This window comes from Talpa occidentalis, unplaced genomic scaffold, assembly GCF_014898055.3.
Source record: "Talpa occidentalis isolate TD23 unplaced genomic scaffold, MPIMG_talOcc4v2.1, whole genome shotgun sequence".
NCBI lineage: Eukaryota > Metazoa > Chordata > Mammalia > Eulipotyphla > Talpidae > Talpa > Talpa occidentalis.
Window position 1 is genome coordinate 15,471,044 of NW_026555331.1, and position 19,226 is coordinate 15,490,269.

Below are 19,226 nucleotides of genomic sequence, written 5' to 3' on the forward strand. Positions count from 1 at the left end.
GCACATTAATTCTAGTAAAGACCTTTCTCACTAAGAGTATGTTTTGTCTTTATGAGGCAGATGGCAGAATCTTTTTAAGCATGCAAGTTTGGGGATCCTGGGGTACCCCTTGGTCTGCCTGCTAATATTATGTGTCTTCCTCACTGCTCCTAAAGAAAGAAAAATCCATGACTGCATTCTGTTACGTACAAAAATTTAGAATGTCTGAAAATGTGAAGTTGCATCCTGTGATGGGAAATAAAGCATTATGAACTGAAGTTGGTATTAGAAGATAATTCAGATTTAGATTTGAATTACGTGTACATTAATTGCCCTGAATGGTCCATTGCCTTGACTCATTAATTGCTTTCAGTCATCATCCTTCCCTGTGTCTGAGTTTCCCATGTGAATATTGAGTTTCTTTCACTGGCATTTGAGGCTCTTTGTTTTCGAGTCTGCCTGTAATCCCAGGGGATTTAAGAGAAGTGGTACATGGTGAGACATTAAAAAGATGTTCAAACTCCCTTTGCCCAACATTCTAGCAAACCCACTGGTGCATGATGTCCCATTTACTGTGTGGGTTCACTTCAGTTTTATTTTGACAAGTCAAATATTTAATTATTAACTCAGAAATTCAATGAATCTCCCACTTTTCCATTTTCTAATTTTATTTTCTTGGACAAGTTTTCTCAGAAATCTCAGTTTCCCCACTTAGAAATGATAGTGACTGAGAGAACAGCAGCAGCATAGCCGAACAACTGAGGTGAAACTGAGCCATCCGTGAGAACAGAAGCCCACACAGTGGGGGACCCTCAGGTTCCACTTCCTCCGAGGGTCAGATGGGACATTAGGTCAGTTTGTATAAAATGGCTTTTAATTCCCCCCCTTTTTAGCAGCAAAGTCATCTTTAACTTATATTCTGTAATAATACAATGTTATTTCAATTAAAAATATTTAACAAAATTAAAAGGCTTAAGAAATGTAAAAAGAGAAAAACATTTTCAGGCAGGCACTGTGTTGGTCGTCATGGTCATGGGGGTAAAATATTAACTGTGGCAGATTTGGAATTGGCACTCTCTCTAGACCAGAAATAAGATCCTAACCATTGTGCTTCCCCTTTTCTGGGTGATTTCTACAGGAATCTCTGTCCTTTGTGTCAGCCCAGGCAGTGGAGAGTCATCACAGGAGGAACCAGGAAGAGAAAAGAAAGCTTGACAGACAGAAGTAGGCAGATGGTGTCTTTTTTCACCGCCTCCTTTCTGTAAAGAGGAAGTGCACCTGCTTGGGATCCTTAAGTTCTCGTGTCTTATTTGGCGCTGTAGGATGTAGGACACATATCTTGTTTTTTTCTTGCTGGGACTCAGTGATTAGTTTCTGTATTATTAGAATGATAAGTCCTAACTACTCAGCATGTTGGATTGGAATCAAAGGAGACAGGAGGAATATAAATAAATAGCAACTAATTGCCCCCACTTCGACTGACCCTCCTCACCTGCCTGTCAGGCTCACTCCATTGCTTCCTTGCCACTCAAGAATCTTTCTCTTAGAAACAACCATAAGCATTGCATTGGATTTATAGAACATTTGTACTCCTCAGTACTAGCTTATATAATAAATCACCGTGTTATACCATCTATATAGTTATTCTTTAATACCACTTAATAGTTTCATAATTTCCCCAAAATATCTTGCATGTTTTCATATATTTCACTAATATATTTTCATATATTAGTGTCTTCCATTAATTGTACTTTTTAGAAGTTATTTCTAGTGTAGGGAATTTTTTTTTAAAGATTTATTTTATTTATACAAGAGCTGGGGTACAGGCCAGATGGGCGGGAGGGTGAGAAAACTCACCAGAGACAGAGTGGGGAACAGAACAGGCAGACTGACGAAACACACTGCTTAGAGGAGCAGCAGGCGAGACAGGAGAGGTCTGCCACGCCATGTGGGATTCTCGCCGGGGCGGCAGGGATCAAACCCGCCCTGCAGAGGCTGCAGAGAGCTTCACAGTGCAACGCTCAACCGCCTGTGCCACCAGAGAGGCCTTAGTGTAGAGAATTTTTCATTGATTGAGGCATATTATTTAAATCTTTCTTAATCTCATAAAGTATACTTATGAAAAATATACCAAAATAACTATAGATTACATTGGAGAAATGTCTAATCATGCTTTTAAAACAGAAATTTACATACAACATTGGAATGTCAAAAAAAAAAGAGAAAAAAAATCTCAATAGCTTTGCTAACTCTAGGCTTGTGAGTCTCAAACCCTAATAGAATCTATGGGTAGTGTGTATAAGAAATTATATAAAAGATCAAATAATTTTCTGGATAAAATAGCTCATTAATAAATATTTACAGCCCTGTAAGACAGGAAAAGAAGACTCCACTATCCGGCTTAAGTGATTTAAGAGATGTGGGAAAAAGTGAATCCCTGAATTGTGAAGATTCACAATCAACATGTGGCTAACAATGAGTTGGGACTTTGTTTTTCATATTCAACTCAATTTTATTTTTACTAGGTGATAAATAGGACAAAATTCTAAATATTCTACCCAGACATTAAAATTTGATATTTGAGTTAAGAATGGAAGAGAAAAGTATCTTGGTTGATGCTTTTAAGAATCTGCATGTGAACAGTTTCAGTGGTCCTCTTTATTGAAGCAGTGCCGTTCTTCTTTAGCACTCTGTATGTTCTAGAAGATCATTCCTTTGTGGTTCTCTGCAGCCATATTTCCTATAATATCTGTCTCCAAAAAGAAATGAACAAAAAGATAGAGTTGTGTTATCATAGAGGGATGAGTTTCAACCTAACAGCAACATGATTTATTTGTACTTCACATAGTAGTTGTTCACCAATCTCATTAGATGTACACACTGAAAAAATCAGCATCCTCAGGTAATGGCATGGATCAACCACATGTACACATGAGGGAATTTCAATAAGTTGTGCAGAGGATAGAAATTGAAACCCTAAGGACAAACAATGCCAAAGAATATGCTGGAATAAGGAATACAAAGTCTATAGGCATGGACTTGCAAAGTAGGAAAAGATGAACCATATGTGTCTTCAGAGGGGATTAATAAGATCCAAGGATGTGCCAGCCACAGAGTTCACAGACCTTGTCTTTTGCCAATAATCAATCCATAAATCCAAGCCATTTTTTCCACCATGGCAGAATAAGAAGAAATATTAATTTACTGAAAGAAATTGTGAATTTTGTGACATCAGACCCTCTTCTCAATTCTGTTTCTGCCACTTCCATTCACGGGTAAAGATCATTTTTCAGCCCAAATTCAGCCTGAGTGTTTGTTCAGAGAACCCCAGCTGCAAGAGAGGTCCTTGGTGCATGATATTAATTGACTTAGGTTTTTCAGGGATCAAGAAGTGTTGTTTTTAATATGATTGGATATTCAGCTAAATTTATTCCTTCACTGATTTCATGGGGCAATGAGGAAAAAGCAGGGCAGAGGAAGATGGCGAGGCTGTATGGCCTGAGCAAGTAGAAGAATGACATTATCAGGGAAGCCCCAGCTAAACGGTTAAACTGCTTTCAGGTCCAAAAGCACAAATGGAAAAGATAGAAAACCTAACTTTCACTTTGAAGTTTGCTTTCACAGAGAGCAGAGTGCTTATCAACACATGACCCAGGCTGAGCAAAACAGATGCAACTAACCTTGAGCACCAGGTGAGCTAGAGTCAGGGGTCTGCGAATGCAGGGGTGTATGGGGAGTGACCTAGGGGGGAGGGGCCCACCAGCAGAAATTCAAAGCTCCACCTATCTGAAGAAAAGCCTCTTCATACTTCTTCATCTAGGAACTGCCCTGTGACTAGCCAATGAACTTATCAGTGTCATTCTGAATCCACAGGTAAATTTAGAGGAAGACATTTGTTGATGTTTCTTAATCTTATCAATATTCATTGTGCCCTGCTTTTATGCCCCTTACACAATTGTACTTCCAAAACTCTTAAGTTTTATTTTCAATATAAGGTTCATTAATATAGTTAAAATAAAATGCAATGTCATTATATATATGCATATGTAGGTAGGCGTATGTGTGTGTATTAGGGTATCTTTGCCAGTGTCATTTTATGTAGTGTTAAATATTGACTATTGGATTTACTATAAAGAAAATTTCAAATATATGAAATATATATATAATTTGGATTCATTGCTGCATCACTATACTACATTTGAAACCTGTTTGTCAAAAGTAAGTGGAATGCTCACCGTCTCTCGACTTCCATTATGGTGTCTGGAAGAGGTAGATTCCGGGTCTCCGGGAGGAAGTAGGCACAAATGGAAGCCATGATGGGCAGGGAGCCGTAAAGAATCATTGGAAGTGGAGCAAAATACTGCTTAGTTATCAACACTAAAGAACATAATGCTCCACCTAGAGAACTTACAAATACAAATATACCTTGAATAAGGGATCTGTGAAAAGAGAGTATGTGTTAAAGAACTTCAAATGGAGTCAGATTTTTGCTTTAGTCTGTAGAGAATCTGAGTCTGGTCAAGATGATTTTCACTTTGTGGACATTCTAATGGTGTTTGTAAGTATATACCCAATACTTTCTTACCAGTGACAAAACCAAGATCAAAATTTTATATATTTTATATAAACATTATACAGATCTTATATAGAATCTGGATTAGCTCCTCTCTTGTTTAAAACTCTTCATTGTTGCTCTTCACGTCCCACATACATAATTAAGCACACATACTATAATATATTCTATAATATATTCAGCATTATTCAGATAAAAGTATTCCTTAATTAGAATTGCTTGTTATGAGGAAATATAATACTAGTGTAGGATGGTTGGTAAGAGCAAATGCATGTACTAGTTTACATGAGTTGGTGTGGTTAGGGTAAAAGTGAGAACAAATGTGTCAGCAAATTTTGTCTCTAAAGAACAACATAGTAAATATCTTAAGATTTTGCAGGCTAAATAATCTGCGTTACAACTAGTCAATGAGGTAACCACAGATGGTATGTAAACGAATGTGTATGATTTAGGACCTTAAAAGAGGGGCTTAGTAAAGTTGAAGCTCAGCTCTCTAAGGAGGTGGTGTATTTGAATTGGGAGGTAGAACCCCAGATGCCTAGACTCAGACTTTTGAAAAGGCACAGACCAGCTGGTACATGAGTTGTGTATGATGAAGCTGGTATGCTAGTCGGAGGAAGAGACATTGAGGAATAGCATTCTTAGAGGAAGTGTACAAGATGCAAGCATCTTCTTCCTCTCCCACAATTGCTACATGTGTCTAGCTCCCCCTATTGGCAAAGGTTGAGAGGCTACCTGGGAAAGCAGAAATACGGTTTTCATAGCTCCCGTTCCGATATTAACAAAGCAAAGGCAAGAAATGTGTATTTGAAACTGATATCTGTTAATCTCATAACTGGCCTGATGTGTTTACCCACTATGGTCATTTATCATCACCAAAAATACCCATTAAATCATGGCTATGTCTTAATTATGTATGTGTGCATTACCAGTGACTGTTTCTTTTAAAGAAATCATTTAAATGAATGCACTGTATTCCTTGTGAAGACAGATCATGCACATTGTTACTTTCTCAGATACAGTTTAGAGGCATTGTTTTCCTAAAATTTTGTATTCTCTAAAACTTAAAACTGAATGCAAATTTTGATGGAATATCAATTAGTCAATTTCAATTAATATTTGATATATAGTGTGCATAAAAACTTGCCTTTACATAGAATACATAAACATTTATTTATATTTGTTGTGAATTATATCCACATAACTCACTGTAAGTACAGTACAGCTGCTATCTTATATTTTATATTTGTGAAAACATAGTTAAGGAACTTTTCCAAGATGAGAAAGTGTATATGAATAAATTTAGTCTTTATTAAGAATCCTTCTGGGGCCTTCCCTGGTGGCGCTGCAGTTGAGCACTGGGCTGCGAAGCTGCCTGCAGCCTCTGCAGCGCTGGTTCGGCCCATGGCGAGGGTCCCACAAAAAAAAAAAAAAAAAAAAAAAAAAGAATCCTTCTGCTGCTAAACTTAATCTTTCTCCAATGAAACAAATTTCCTGTATTAAGAAGAAACATTACACTTGTCCTTGCCTCTGTGAATATATACAGAAGTTTTTTAGTTCTTTATTTCTTGACTATGTCAGTCTAGAATTCTCTAGGAACTTTTAATAAAGAGTTCCACTTTTTCTTTTTAATAATGAACACATAGGGGGGTGAAAAAATTGAAAGACTAGGAACAAAAGTATTTTTCACTTTTATAGGAAATATTTAACAAACATCAGTAACACAAAATTTACACCCTCTCCCCCATATTTGGGTGAAGAGGGTTTTTTTCCCCTTACATTTTAATGAACTAAGTCAGGCCTTTGGGTCTATAATATATTCAGCATTATTCAGATAAAAGTATTCCTTAATTAGAATTGCTTGTTATGAGGAAATATAATACTAGTGTAGGATGGTTGGTAAGAGCAAATGCATGTACTAGTTTACATGAGTTGGTGTGGTTAGGGTAAAAGTGAGAACATTTGAGAGTGAGGCAAGATGGAAAGACTTTGTAGCAGTCTTGGTGATGAAGGACTTGAGATCTAGTGCCAGCTTTCCAGGGAAGACCATAGGAAAGTGAGAGGACGTTACAGACCAATAATGGGTACTCTAATATTTATCCAGAGCCTATTTCTAATCCATTCTCTACTCCTTGAGAGTTGTTTTCTTTTACAACACTGTTTACTCCTGCTCAGTAGGTACTCAGGCCGATCTCTCACCTGTGCCCAGTCGGAGTGAGTTCCATATTGTAGTTCAAACTAATGTTCACGTACATCGCTATGGATGCCTTTCCCACCATGGCAATTCCAAGGCGCAGGAATGACATAGCTGTAAATAGGAAGCTCAGTGAGAATAATTGGAGTGTCTGGGATAATGTGTCTCAGTTCATTAAGTAATGAAACTGCATTAAAATGATCTAGATCCAAGGATTTAACATTAATCTAAAAAAGCAAATGTCCTCCAAAAATCACACCAGTTAAAAAGAACTATCCATTGATTAAATACTTGCTGGAAGGCAGATAGATAATTTCAATAACAAACCTTCAAAACTAGACCAAATGTTTGTTCAGTTTATGTCTTTAACGACATAAATGTCCTTGGCATCTTGTCCAAGACTCTACCAGTCTCCATGACTGTGTCTATACAGGTTCATACTTTGGTGTCACCTGTTTGGCAGTCATTTCCACAAGACCTTACAATTATGACTTTATACAGGTTGCCTGATCTAATCTTTAGAACAGTACTATGAAACAGTCTTATGACACTCATTCCAATACACTGCAACATTCTGTGTTAAACTCTACTACATTAGTAAAGAGCCTCAGGCCATGGGGACAGAGGTCAGCTAGTCCTGGCTGTGACCTGCTGGTGGTGGGGGAGTACATTGAGAATAGCAACATATAAGAACAGAAGGCTCTGTGTGGAAAAAACGATGTTAATCAGGATTTGTTTTGTTTCTCCCATTATTATAATTAGTGTTCCTATATTCCTAAGTACCTAAGGCCCAGACACAAACTCTAAGTTGTACTGAAATATGCCACACAAATTTACAATTTGTAAATCTGAAACTAGTGAATTTGTATCTAATAAAATTTATAATTGTAGGGCTTTATTATATCTAAGGAATAGAGGTTTGATCACACATTGTGGTTTTTTCTAGCTTTATCAGGGATCATTGACACCTACAAATTATATATTTAAAGTCCACAATGTGATACTTTGGTATACATTATGAAGTTATTGCCATAATTAATTAGCATTTTCATCACCTCACAGAGTTATCACTTTTGTGTGTGGTGGGAACACAATATTTAACCACTAAGCAAATTTCAAGTATACAATATTATTTACTACAGTCTCTATGCTGTACATAAGGTCTCCAGAATTTACTTCTGGTAAAAGGTTTGTACCCTTTCACCAAAATCTCCCTATTTCTCCCACTCCCTCTCTGGCCTCCCAACCTCCACTGCTATCAACTACTCTCTGTATCTATGTTCCACCTTTTAGATTCTGTATGACAGTTAAATTATGTAGTATTTCTCTTTTTGCACCTGCTTATTTCACTAGGTGGAATCTTTCTAGTTCATCTTCGTTGTCACATATGGTAAAAAAAATAATAAACCTAATGATATGGCTATTAAATGGATGTTAACACACAGCTTTATGAACACTGTAAGATTAAAATATACACACAAAATACCTTTGGAAGTATTTATCCAAAAGATTTAAATCATATGCCTCCTTAATAACCCAACACACATTTTTATAGCAGCTTTATTCGTAAGAATTGCAATAGTAAAGAACTCAAATGTTTAACTGTTTAATGGATAAACAATCTGTAGTATCTCAGCAATAAAAAATAAATGGACAACTGGTACATGCCACAATATGAAGGAATATCTAAAGCATTATGTTAAATGAGAGAAGCCAAAAACAATATTTACAAAAAACTATATGGGCACTAACAGTTAGTGTTTACTGGGAGCTGGGTGGGAGAGAGGGCATTAACTGCAAAGGATCATGAAAGATCCTTTTGAGAGTGATCGATATCTTCTGTAATTGGATTGTATTACTTACATGATTGTAATATTTTGTGGAATGTCAAAATTGTATAGGAGGGTGGAGTCATTGTATGCAAATGATAATTTTAATGAAGAGAAGATAAAATAGATTGGGCAGTTCAGATGCTTTCCTTAGCATCTACATTATGTAAAAATGGGGGTAAACATGGGTTGCATAGAATTTAGTGTAATTCTCATTAATGTCACATATTATTGGCTAAGGGGTTTTATGTCTCAAATACTCAGATATACTCTTTCACTTTTCACATCACATTCAAAATGTAAGACCTTATCCACCATTCTATGCTGTTTCTATGAATTCTACTTTTCATCTTCCACATGTGAAATCAAGCAATATTTTTCTTTTTGTGTCTGACATTTCATTTAGTATAATTAATGCTAAGTGGATTCCACATATTCATCCATGAACCTTAAATATATGCAACTTTTATTTAAAAAATACTCTCCACTATCCCCAAGAGTCTCCATAAACTGTATAAGTCTCCATATGTCTGAATTGAAGAATTCATCTGAATTTTAAGAGAATTAGAACCTTTTAAAAAATTGCTCCTTATCAAGGACCCGATCTGTATTAAGCTCACCTTGGGGAACAAATATGTTGACTAGAACAGAACTCCCAGCAAGAAAGAGGACAGAAATCAGCGAGGTCCGACGATTGACATATTTCATTACAAAAATCGAAAGAGACTTTGCTGGTATATCGATTGCTCCAAGTAAAGCTTGAATAAGAAACAGGTTACCTCCCAAATTTCTTAAATCCAACATTAGGCCAAAAAGGAAAAAAGCTGCTGAAAATCTGTAAGAGATAAAGGAAAATTAATAAATGCCAACTATTATTGATTGTGTTTTCTATGATATTTTGGATTCTTTATATTTATTCATTATCTATAGGGAGCCAAAGTGAGAGGAGATGTTGAGACTCTAATTCTAATTCTCCAACTTTCATTTATTTGTCCATTTTTTTCCTGTTTATTATGTATCTTATTCATTCTAGTGATTTTCAAAGTCCTAACTTCAGCATCTTCTACCTGATTTAGTTTACGATACTTGGATTTTCTTCAATTTTACTCTTCATTTCATTTCAGCCTCTTGTTTTTTTAATAAGTCTAGTATATTTTAAAAATCAAAGTATGGACATTGTGCATAACAGTTGAATAGGCTCTATTGGATGGCATCTACCTCTCAGGAAGGATTTACACTTTGCTGGGCAGGTAGCATGGGGACTATTCACCATAATCCAGGTAGGAAGTGCGCTGGAGTCATTGGGCATTGCAAGCCTTAGTGAGTCTCATCCTAGCTCTGATTTTGACCTCTGAAATATTGTTGTCAACTATGGTCTTATGTACTCTACCTCACATCTCTCTGTTGTGTCTTAACTACTAATTTGGTTTCCCAAGATGACTATACTTTTCAAATGGTATCTGCTCTGATTTTTAGAGTCCCATGCCACGTGGCAGATGTCCTGCAGGGAAAGCATTGATATATGCTTAAAGCCCTGCTAGGCTGGGAAAGCACTGGTACTTTTTATTCTGGTTCTTGCATAAACCCAAAATTGGAAACCCTCTCTCTGGTCTCTGTCTTCTACCCATGATGCAGGAGTTAACTCATTATCTGAGTTCCTTGGCTGTTTTGAGCCCTCGCCTTCCCCTAGCCTTCCTTTTTCATCTTTTCAGCAATTCTATATTTTCTCTAAGCACATTATTGCCATTTTTTTATACAACCTTTAGAGAGGTAAATGCATCTGTTACTACTTTTCCACACCTCCAGTAAGAAGCCTCCAATTTGTTTCTAAAAGTACTTTTTAACATTTGAAACAGTCTAGTAAATTCATTCATCAAATTTTGGTTGGGGAATTTATTTGAAAAAAGGACAGCGTGGCCACTTTTGATTTTATTAAAAAAATTTTGTTTCACCTAGATTTTTTTCAGAAATTTACACTGGTTTTAGAAAGGTGAGGCTGACACTTTAGGATGTTGGCTTTGCAAAGCTGCAGATAAGAATTCTCTGTACTAGTCAGAAATATGAGTTTCCTCAATTTTGGCTCTTAATACTGATATTCAGCATTTTACTTTTGCATCTTGGTATAGTTTTCTTTGTGTTTATTCTGTAAGGTTTCAAGAAACTTAGATTTGGGTGTTTATAGTTTTTAACAAAAATATAGAAAATCTTCCTCATTATGCTTTCACTATTTTTCTGCCTTCTCTCTCCTTTGTATTTTGACACTCTAATTATCTCACTGGCCTCCTTAAAATTCTTTAATTTTCCTACTTTAAAATATTTACTTGCTTGAACTAAGCCATAAAATGAGAGGGAAACTATTTGAATTCACACAGATAACTGATCAAGAGAACCAGAACCAAACCCTGGCTTTATAGCTCCAAATTAAAATCTTACACAGCTTGCTATTGATTTTGTTTATACAAACCAGAATACAACCAATAGTGAGTGCATTATCTTCGTTCAGGTTTTTGCTCAAATGAAATCCTATTAAATGGGACTTTTTTTTTTACTATACTATGTATGTAATAGCTTTTGATTGCTTTCATTCATTATCTTCTATAGACCGATGTATATATTTGTTGGCTTATTAGAATTGAACCCCCAGTGAAAGCAGGCACTGTATTTATTTTATCTACTGATATATTTCAGTCTTAGATTAATGTTAAGCAAATCTTAAATAAATAATCCAAATTTGGTGAATATTGAATAGATATAACCCATTTAACTAATACATGAATTGTTACTACTAAATTTCTCAGATGAATATATTAATGATTAAACATTGTAAAATATTTGCTCTTGGTCTCTAATTATAAATATTGTGTATATGATATATATATATAACATATATATTTATACAAATAAACAAGAATTTTATACATATACATTATAAATTCTATAAACGTATATTTTATACTTTATAAATATATATTAAATGTTACATATTATAAATACTAGTTATGTAATATATATACACAAGCATATGTGTGTGCATATATATGTGCACAAAGCCCTTTGAATCAGGCATATGACATAGCACATGTAATCTGATAGAAAGTTGTATAAAATTTAAGAATGAGGACAATACACAAACCGTATAAGGCAGAGGCAACATAAAATCTTGCATGTGACAGAACTGGCCATGATATCCTTGATTTTAGAATGGCGTTTTACTGAAGCCAATTCTTCCTTCATTGTGGATTTCAGAATCTCCATGTGAAAAAAATAGAAGCATATTTATTGTTGGCAACACTGTGCCAGAAACAGTGACTGAGCAAAATAACCACTAACAATTCTTCTTATCCAGAAATATTTTCTGTTACTTCTACAATCTCATAATCCTACTCAAACACAAAATCAAATGTGAGTTCTCTCAATCTGTTAATATTTTAAAATATTCTCTCATTAAATTATTTCATTTGTCTCCTATAAAGTTTGTTTTGTTGTATATGGTATGTTATTAAAGGTAATATTTAATTTCTTTTATAATTTTTTAAAAAATGTATCATTGGTAAATTGGCTATTCCCCCTACTACAAAAAGGGCATCCTATAAGAAAAAAAGTCTTGTGTACTCAAGATTGATTTGTACAATAGTAATTTAGTGTACACCTTTGACCTCACTGTATCAATTCTATACCTGTCTTGGTATGGCTATGACATCATTGCTTTCTTAAGGCAGAATTAGGCACATGTGCCCTCCTACAACATGCTAGCACATGGCTTCGTACCCAAGTGGGTGTGAGATCTGGCCTACTTCAAGACATTATCAAGTCATTGGCATCATCCTAATGGAATAGCCACGGACCCATAGTAGAAAAGTAATTGAGAAAATTTTGTCTTTAACTTTTATTCATTTTCTTTAAATCGCAAGAATTTGTGAAATTATATGATTGTTTTGTGTTGGTAAAGAGAAAATAGAAAATTTAAGATCTATCTTTTTGTATTCATCTTTAAATCACAGTGTCTTTTCCAATATCTTATAAATTCTAACAATGCACTATTTAATATAAAATGTTTTAGATATCAGTTATCAATCTATAGTTTACAACAGCAACCATGTTGCTTCCAATAATATCTATTTGTCATTGTGACATATTCAAATCAAAGCAAAATATTTCAATCTGCATTAACTACATGAAAGGCAGTAAATCGGAAAATCCAAGGACAACTTCAACTAAAAATTGTCAGAGGTAGTTAGGGGCTGTTTTGGAGGGTGAGCTCTTCTGAGTACATCTCCCCAGTTTTTTCTATTTCTGTCTATTCATATTATATATATATATATATATCAATTAAATATTAACCTTTAATAACATATCAAAATACACGTGTGTATGTGCATGTGTGAATTTGTTAGGATAATATGCGCTATTCTGTCAGTTATCACGTGGTGCCAAGTAGAACAGGTATGGAAGCATGTTGTGCAAGTTCAGTCAATTTTCAGGAATGCCAATGTTATTATTGGCTCCATGTTTTGAGGTTTCTGTCTAATGAAGATTTGACACCCACATTATATTTGCTCGTGATATTTCCCAACAAAGAGAAAACAAGCCTTCCAAAAGAGCTACTATTTTTTTCCTCTTACCTCAGTACTTAGGCTATCTGCAGCCTCTTTTTTGCCATTAAGTTGTGCAACTCTCTTCAATTCTTTTAGTGCTTTCTCTAGCTTGCCAGCTATTATCAGCCAGCGTGCAGATTCTGAAGACCACCTATGTGAAAGGTAGCAGCCATGTGATCGGCAGTCCAATTCCATTTCTACATTTGAAGAACTATCATGTTTACAACATTATTTAACTTTTAAAATTTTGTCCATATTATGTCTTCAGTTTATCCACTACTTTGCTTTGTGAACTCTATTTCAAATTATATATTTAAATATTTCATATTTTAAATATAAAATATATTTAAAATTTTATATTTAAGAAACAGCTATATTTTATTTTTTATTTCACTTTTTCACTTCAAATATTTTTCTACCTTTCAACTTGAATAATTATTTATTATTAAATAATAATAATTTCTGGATCATTGTGGGTTAAAAGATGAGTTTTAACTGTCTGAAGAGCAGTCACTTATGGCAAGAGGTAAATACAAGCTTATGTTTTTTAACCAGTTAGATTAGGGAGCATAATTGATTAAATAGTGAAGTCAGAGAATTTTGAAGACATGTTTTGGTATCTAAGCCTTAATATTTAAGTTTCTAAGTCTTGTTAGGAAACAAAATAGATTCCAGTTGGGTAAATTGATGAGCTTCGCTGATTGAAAATGGCTGCCGATTATGGGACACAGCTGGCATTGAGAAATTGATCAAATTGTAGCTTTCCTTGAATATGGGAAAGCTCTGTGACCAGTTTGTTTAATATAATAAGGTGGATATTAGCTTTGTAAATTTCTGAACCTAGACCTTAATAGACTGTCAGGTTTGCTTCTCATATCTTAGAATGCTCCCTTTCAGGGACATCAGATGCCACATAAGAAGTCAGTAGCTTGGGGCCTCCCTGGTAGTGCAAGAGGTTAATGCAGCACCATGAAGTCACTGCAGTGCAAATTCGGTCCCTGGCCAGGGAGGTGACCCACATGGCGCAGCAGACCTCTCCTGTCTCACCCACTGCTCCCCTACACATTGTCTCCCAGTCAAAACACCTGTTCCACTCCCCACTCTGTTTCTGGTGAATCCTCTCAACCCCTGCACCCCTGGCCTACACCCCAGTTCTTGTATGCATAAATAAATAAATCTTTGAAAAAAAAAAGTAACTTGAGATTGTCACATCGTGAGGAAGCCCATGCTACCATGTGATGAGGCCTTGTGGACAAAGATGTTCAACCAGTCCCCACCTATTCCAGCCATCCAAAAAGACATATGAGTGAAAGACTCTATAAATAATAACAGGTCATCCACCATCTCAATGTACCATATTACATACGCCAAGCAAGAGCTGCCCAAACTGCATCAGGTTACAAAAATGAGGGAGAATCATACATCTTTTACAGCCATTGAGTTCTGGAGAGTTTATTGTACAATAATAGAAGACCAAAACAATATGTCACATCTTTAATCTCAATGTCCCATAAATTCACAAAATCATAAAATAAAATTTAACATACCACAGGAACAAGAAGAAGACAAAATATGGCACAGATATGACTAATTGCAGAATGTGCCAGTCTCGAAAGAGATAAGCCAAGCCAGCCAGTATCACCTGGCCACTGCTCATGGACAAAGACAGAGCTGTCATCACTGCAGGCTGGACTTTTGTTGGAATCCATTCTATCACTGATGGAGAAATACGAGTTTTTATAGATAATAAAAAGGATTTAAGACATTTCCTCAACTAGAGGTTGAGAATTAAATATGACTTACGAAATGTCATGCTATTGCCCATTATTGTGCCCAGAGATGTTGATATCAAGAATCTTAATACACAGTAAACTTGGAAAGTTGGAGCAAATAATAAGCAAGATCCCAGTAATCCAACAGTCATTGAAAAACACAATAATAGGGGTTTCCGGCCAAATCTAGGAAATAATAAATTGAGTAAACAAGCATAAAAAACAACATTGTGCATCATTAGATGAATATACAAAGAAATCTCTAGATTTACCATATATGATCCAACAGTCTCTGGTGCTTGTCTCAATTGTTTTGTTTATCAGGCTAGGTACAATAGTTCTAAAAAGAACATGTATTCCTCAAGAAAATTTATATTATCAGAAGTTGTAGAAAATGTGCAATCTGTAAGCACTGAATGAAAATTTGTTGGTCTGAGATATTCAAAACACATTATCTGTGCTTATTTTCACAAAAGAAAGTTGAAGTCTCACTGTAATTTTTCAAGTTTCTACTACTGTATTCATATCTTTATTAACTTACAGAAGTTGTCTAAACTCCTATGAATATTTTGCTACAAACTACAACTTTGTCAATGAAATACCTACAATATCAACATTTGCACTTTGGTTTTAAATTTCTGTAGTCTCTGAATCTGCCAGTTACTGCTAGTTCACGTTCTCCAATTTCATGTGCTTGCATCTGTCAAGTCTATCTTCATAAGACCCATATCCATCATTTCGCAGAAAAAATCAACAGCTTTGCTGAATTTTAGGACCTCAGAGGAAAATTAAATCCTACAGTGCCTTTCAAGTCCTTCAAAATCTGGACATAGTTACTTTTTCTAACATTCTACCTTCCATAAACATTGTGCAACCAAAGTCTTCTCCTGGCAGTCTTTGACCCTTACCTAGAGTGTACTCATATATGCATATTTACTGATCTCACTTCCACTACCAGGATTTACTATAATTTCTTCTATTTTCTCAAATTTCATATATAGTTTTAAATTTATTTCTATATTTTTGGGGATTCTTGCTGAATTGAGTCTTTTCTTTTTTTGGAAGTGTTTATCCAGGGTGCACTAACATTTCAAGCTTCTTTTCCACTCACTTTCCTCACTAAAAATATCTTTCCAGCCTTCAGCATGCAGAATAATGTCCTGAACACTTGATTGCTTATTTACTATTTTGAAATTACCAGCAGGTGAGGAGATGAAACTCACCTGTCAGCAAAGTAGCCACTAATGGACGGTCCAACCAACTGCCCTGCCATAAATATGGATTGTGACAATGATTTGAGTGATTGTTTATCACACACTAAGTCCCACTGAAAAAAAATGTGAACAAAAGCAGCAGATTTACAAACAGGCTGACAGAGGATCATAGAATTGCAAGATGAACTGTTGGGAGGAGAAACGAGCAATTTGGTAAGAAACTTGATTTGTTTCCATGCTTTTAACCTTAGAAGACCATTAAATAACAAGTAGTTTGCCAGGCACTGGAATTATAGCAAAGAGCAAGAGAGACTGGCCCTGCCTCATGTGCATAGATTCTTAGCAGGAACACAGACACAAATTTGCATGAGTGCTGAGGCCCAGGAGTAGGTAATGTGCCTAAAACCCTCTAATGAATTGAAAAATGAGAAAATTCCTAGATAAGATAAAGTGGGAATAAAGAAAAATACGGCAGAGAGATAGTTTGGTCATTGAAGGGTAAGTAAATGATATCAGGCTTTACTGCCCTCCCACCATTAGGATAGGTGATGGAGCCTTGCGGTCCTGAACGCATGCCTGATGGCGGGCACCTGGAATAGGGTGTGGGCATAGGTATATGGGATTCAGCTGGGCTAAGACTGGGCTTATAAGGGCAGCGTCATGGGGATGCTAGCAGAAGCAGAACCATGAGAAGAAGAATCCCGAGAGAACACCGGAGAGCCCAGAAAGAGTGAAGACTTACTGGGGGCTGGGAGGCCTGCCAGCCTGAAATGACTAAGAACTGTAGTTTAGGCACCTGATGTTCTAGGTGGTTTAGATATATTACCACATATATTTATTCGAAAAATTCTAGTAAGAAGTAGCTGTTATCTTAAATATTAGAAATGAAGTTTCATAGTCATTATTATCATATCCTTAGCAATATCCCTAGCTCCTAAGCCCAACATAGGATTCAAGTTTAGATCTAACAAATAGTGTCAATTTCTTTAGTTTAGGTCTCTGTCATAGCAAAAGTGCATTCTGTGGGTTATAGATGCTCAAAGAATTCTATTTTCTATATCTTATTATTTGGGAGCTATGTTTTATAACTGATTATTGTGAGTGGATTTAATATAGAACTTGAAAATGTGATTGCTAATTGTCCCTGTGATATAAATGTCATACCTCAGTCACAATAGTAGAGGTGAAAATGCTTTGGTCGTAGACCCAACCATCCAGACACGGTTCTGTCTCTAGTTCACTCGTATTTGTAATAGACAAATCAGCATCTAAGAGTTGCCACTGTGTCTCACGGAATCGACGGCATTGCTCTGGTTTGTAGTTTGGATCCATTGGTATGGAGACCCTCAAGAGAGCTTCAGTTGTTAAGTTCATGGAATTGTTGGTGACAAATGTGGCATTGTCAAGGAGCTGGGTATAGCAACGGTGAGCAGGAATCGCTCCTGAAAAGTTCTCTGCATAGTAGTGAGTGTTCATCAGAATATTTAACAATGAGAGCAAAATGACTAAAAGGATCTGGAATCTTCCAAGATTTCCCACACGCTGTAAAAGTTCAGAGAAGGCCATGATATTTGAATCAGGACAGCAGATGGAGGATTTGTGTTTATACTGAAAGATTACCCAAGAGATATCTCTGGTTAAATGAAGGAAAAAACCCACAAAAAAATCTAACAGTAAAGTTTGAAATATTTAACTTTCACATTAAAAGAGAAAAACTTCCAAAGTTTTATGTGTGTGTATGTATATATATGTAAAATAATTATACAAAATACTGTTAGAACAATGGATATAAATTATTCCATTTCATATAGGTAGAAACTTTTATTTATTTATTTTTTTATTTTTTTTTAAGATTTATTTATTTATTTATTTATTTATTCATACAAGCACTGGGTACAGTCAGAAGCACGGGAGGGTGAGAGAATTCACCAGAGTCAGAGCAGGATGCAGAACAGGCAGAAGGACCGAAGTACACTGCTGAGGGGAGCAGCGGGCGGCAGGAGAGGTCTGCGCGCCATGTGGGACCCTCCTCTGGTGGCCGGGGAGCAGCCGGGGATCGAACCGGCACTGCAGAGGCTGCGGGCAGCTTTGCAACCCCGCGCTCAACCACTGCGCCACCAGGGAAGCCCAAGGTAGAAACTTTTAAACACAAGTTATCTAAAAGTGCATAAAAAGTGAATTACAACTACTGGTAATTGTTGCAAATTCTCTTTTAAATTAGATATTTCATTAATTCATTTTTTCCAAACATACACTCAAACAGTTCTGGTAAGTAATCACTAAAATGGTTGCCATGGTTTCTTCCATCTCTGCACTTGCATGCAAGAGATAGAGTGAAGATAGAATAATAGGGAGAACTTTTGCTTCTCTGCTCACACGATGACAATGTATCTATAATTCAATATGGACTAACCTGTACAGAAGCATACCTGAAAAACAGAGAGAGTGTCCACAATAAAGGGTAAAATGGCAGGAATCAGGTGGACAGGATAGGTGGAGAGAGCCTCTTGCTGGGAATTAACCCCATCGAGGGAACAAGGTACAGCTGGGAAGAGATATCTCTAAAAAGCAGAACTTTCCCCTGGGAAGCAAGTGCTCCAACCCTAACATACAGCATAGCAGAGAGGAGCCTCAGACCCCTTCACTGAGAGCCAGAGGGTCAGCACAGGAAAGCTGAGGGAAAAGTGGAGATTAAAACCAGCCTTTAAGAGGCGCATGAGCAGACTCTCTTGCGCTGGGACCCAAGCAGGAACACTTACCTGAACAGTGCCTGACCACAGATGATGGAATCCTAGATACCAGCCATCGAGTATTGATCTGGGAGCCAAGGAACACTAGGAATAATCTGCAGCTGGTATCAGCAGGTACCACCTTGGTAACTTCTCATAGCCTTGCTGATAATAGTACAGGTTGTTGGTGCCCTCTCGACATCAACCCTCCTTACTCTGAGGGAAAATCCCAGAAGGGCTGCACCCATCTCTGGATGTAGCCTACTTCACTCGGGACTGAGAGACAACAATTGAAAGGTTTGAGCCCTGTTATCCTCTGCCTACTTGCTAGCAAGTTAGCC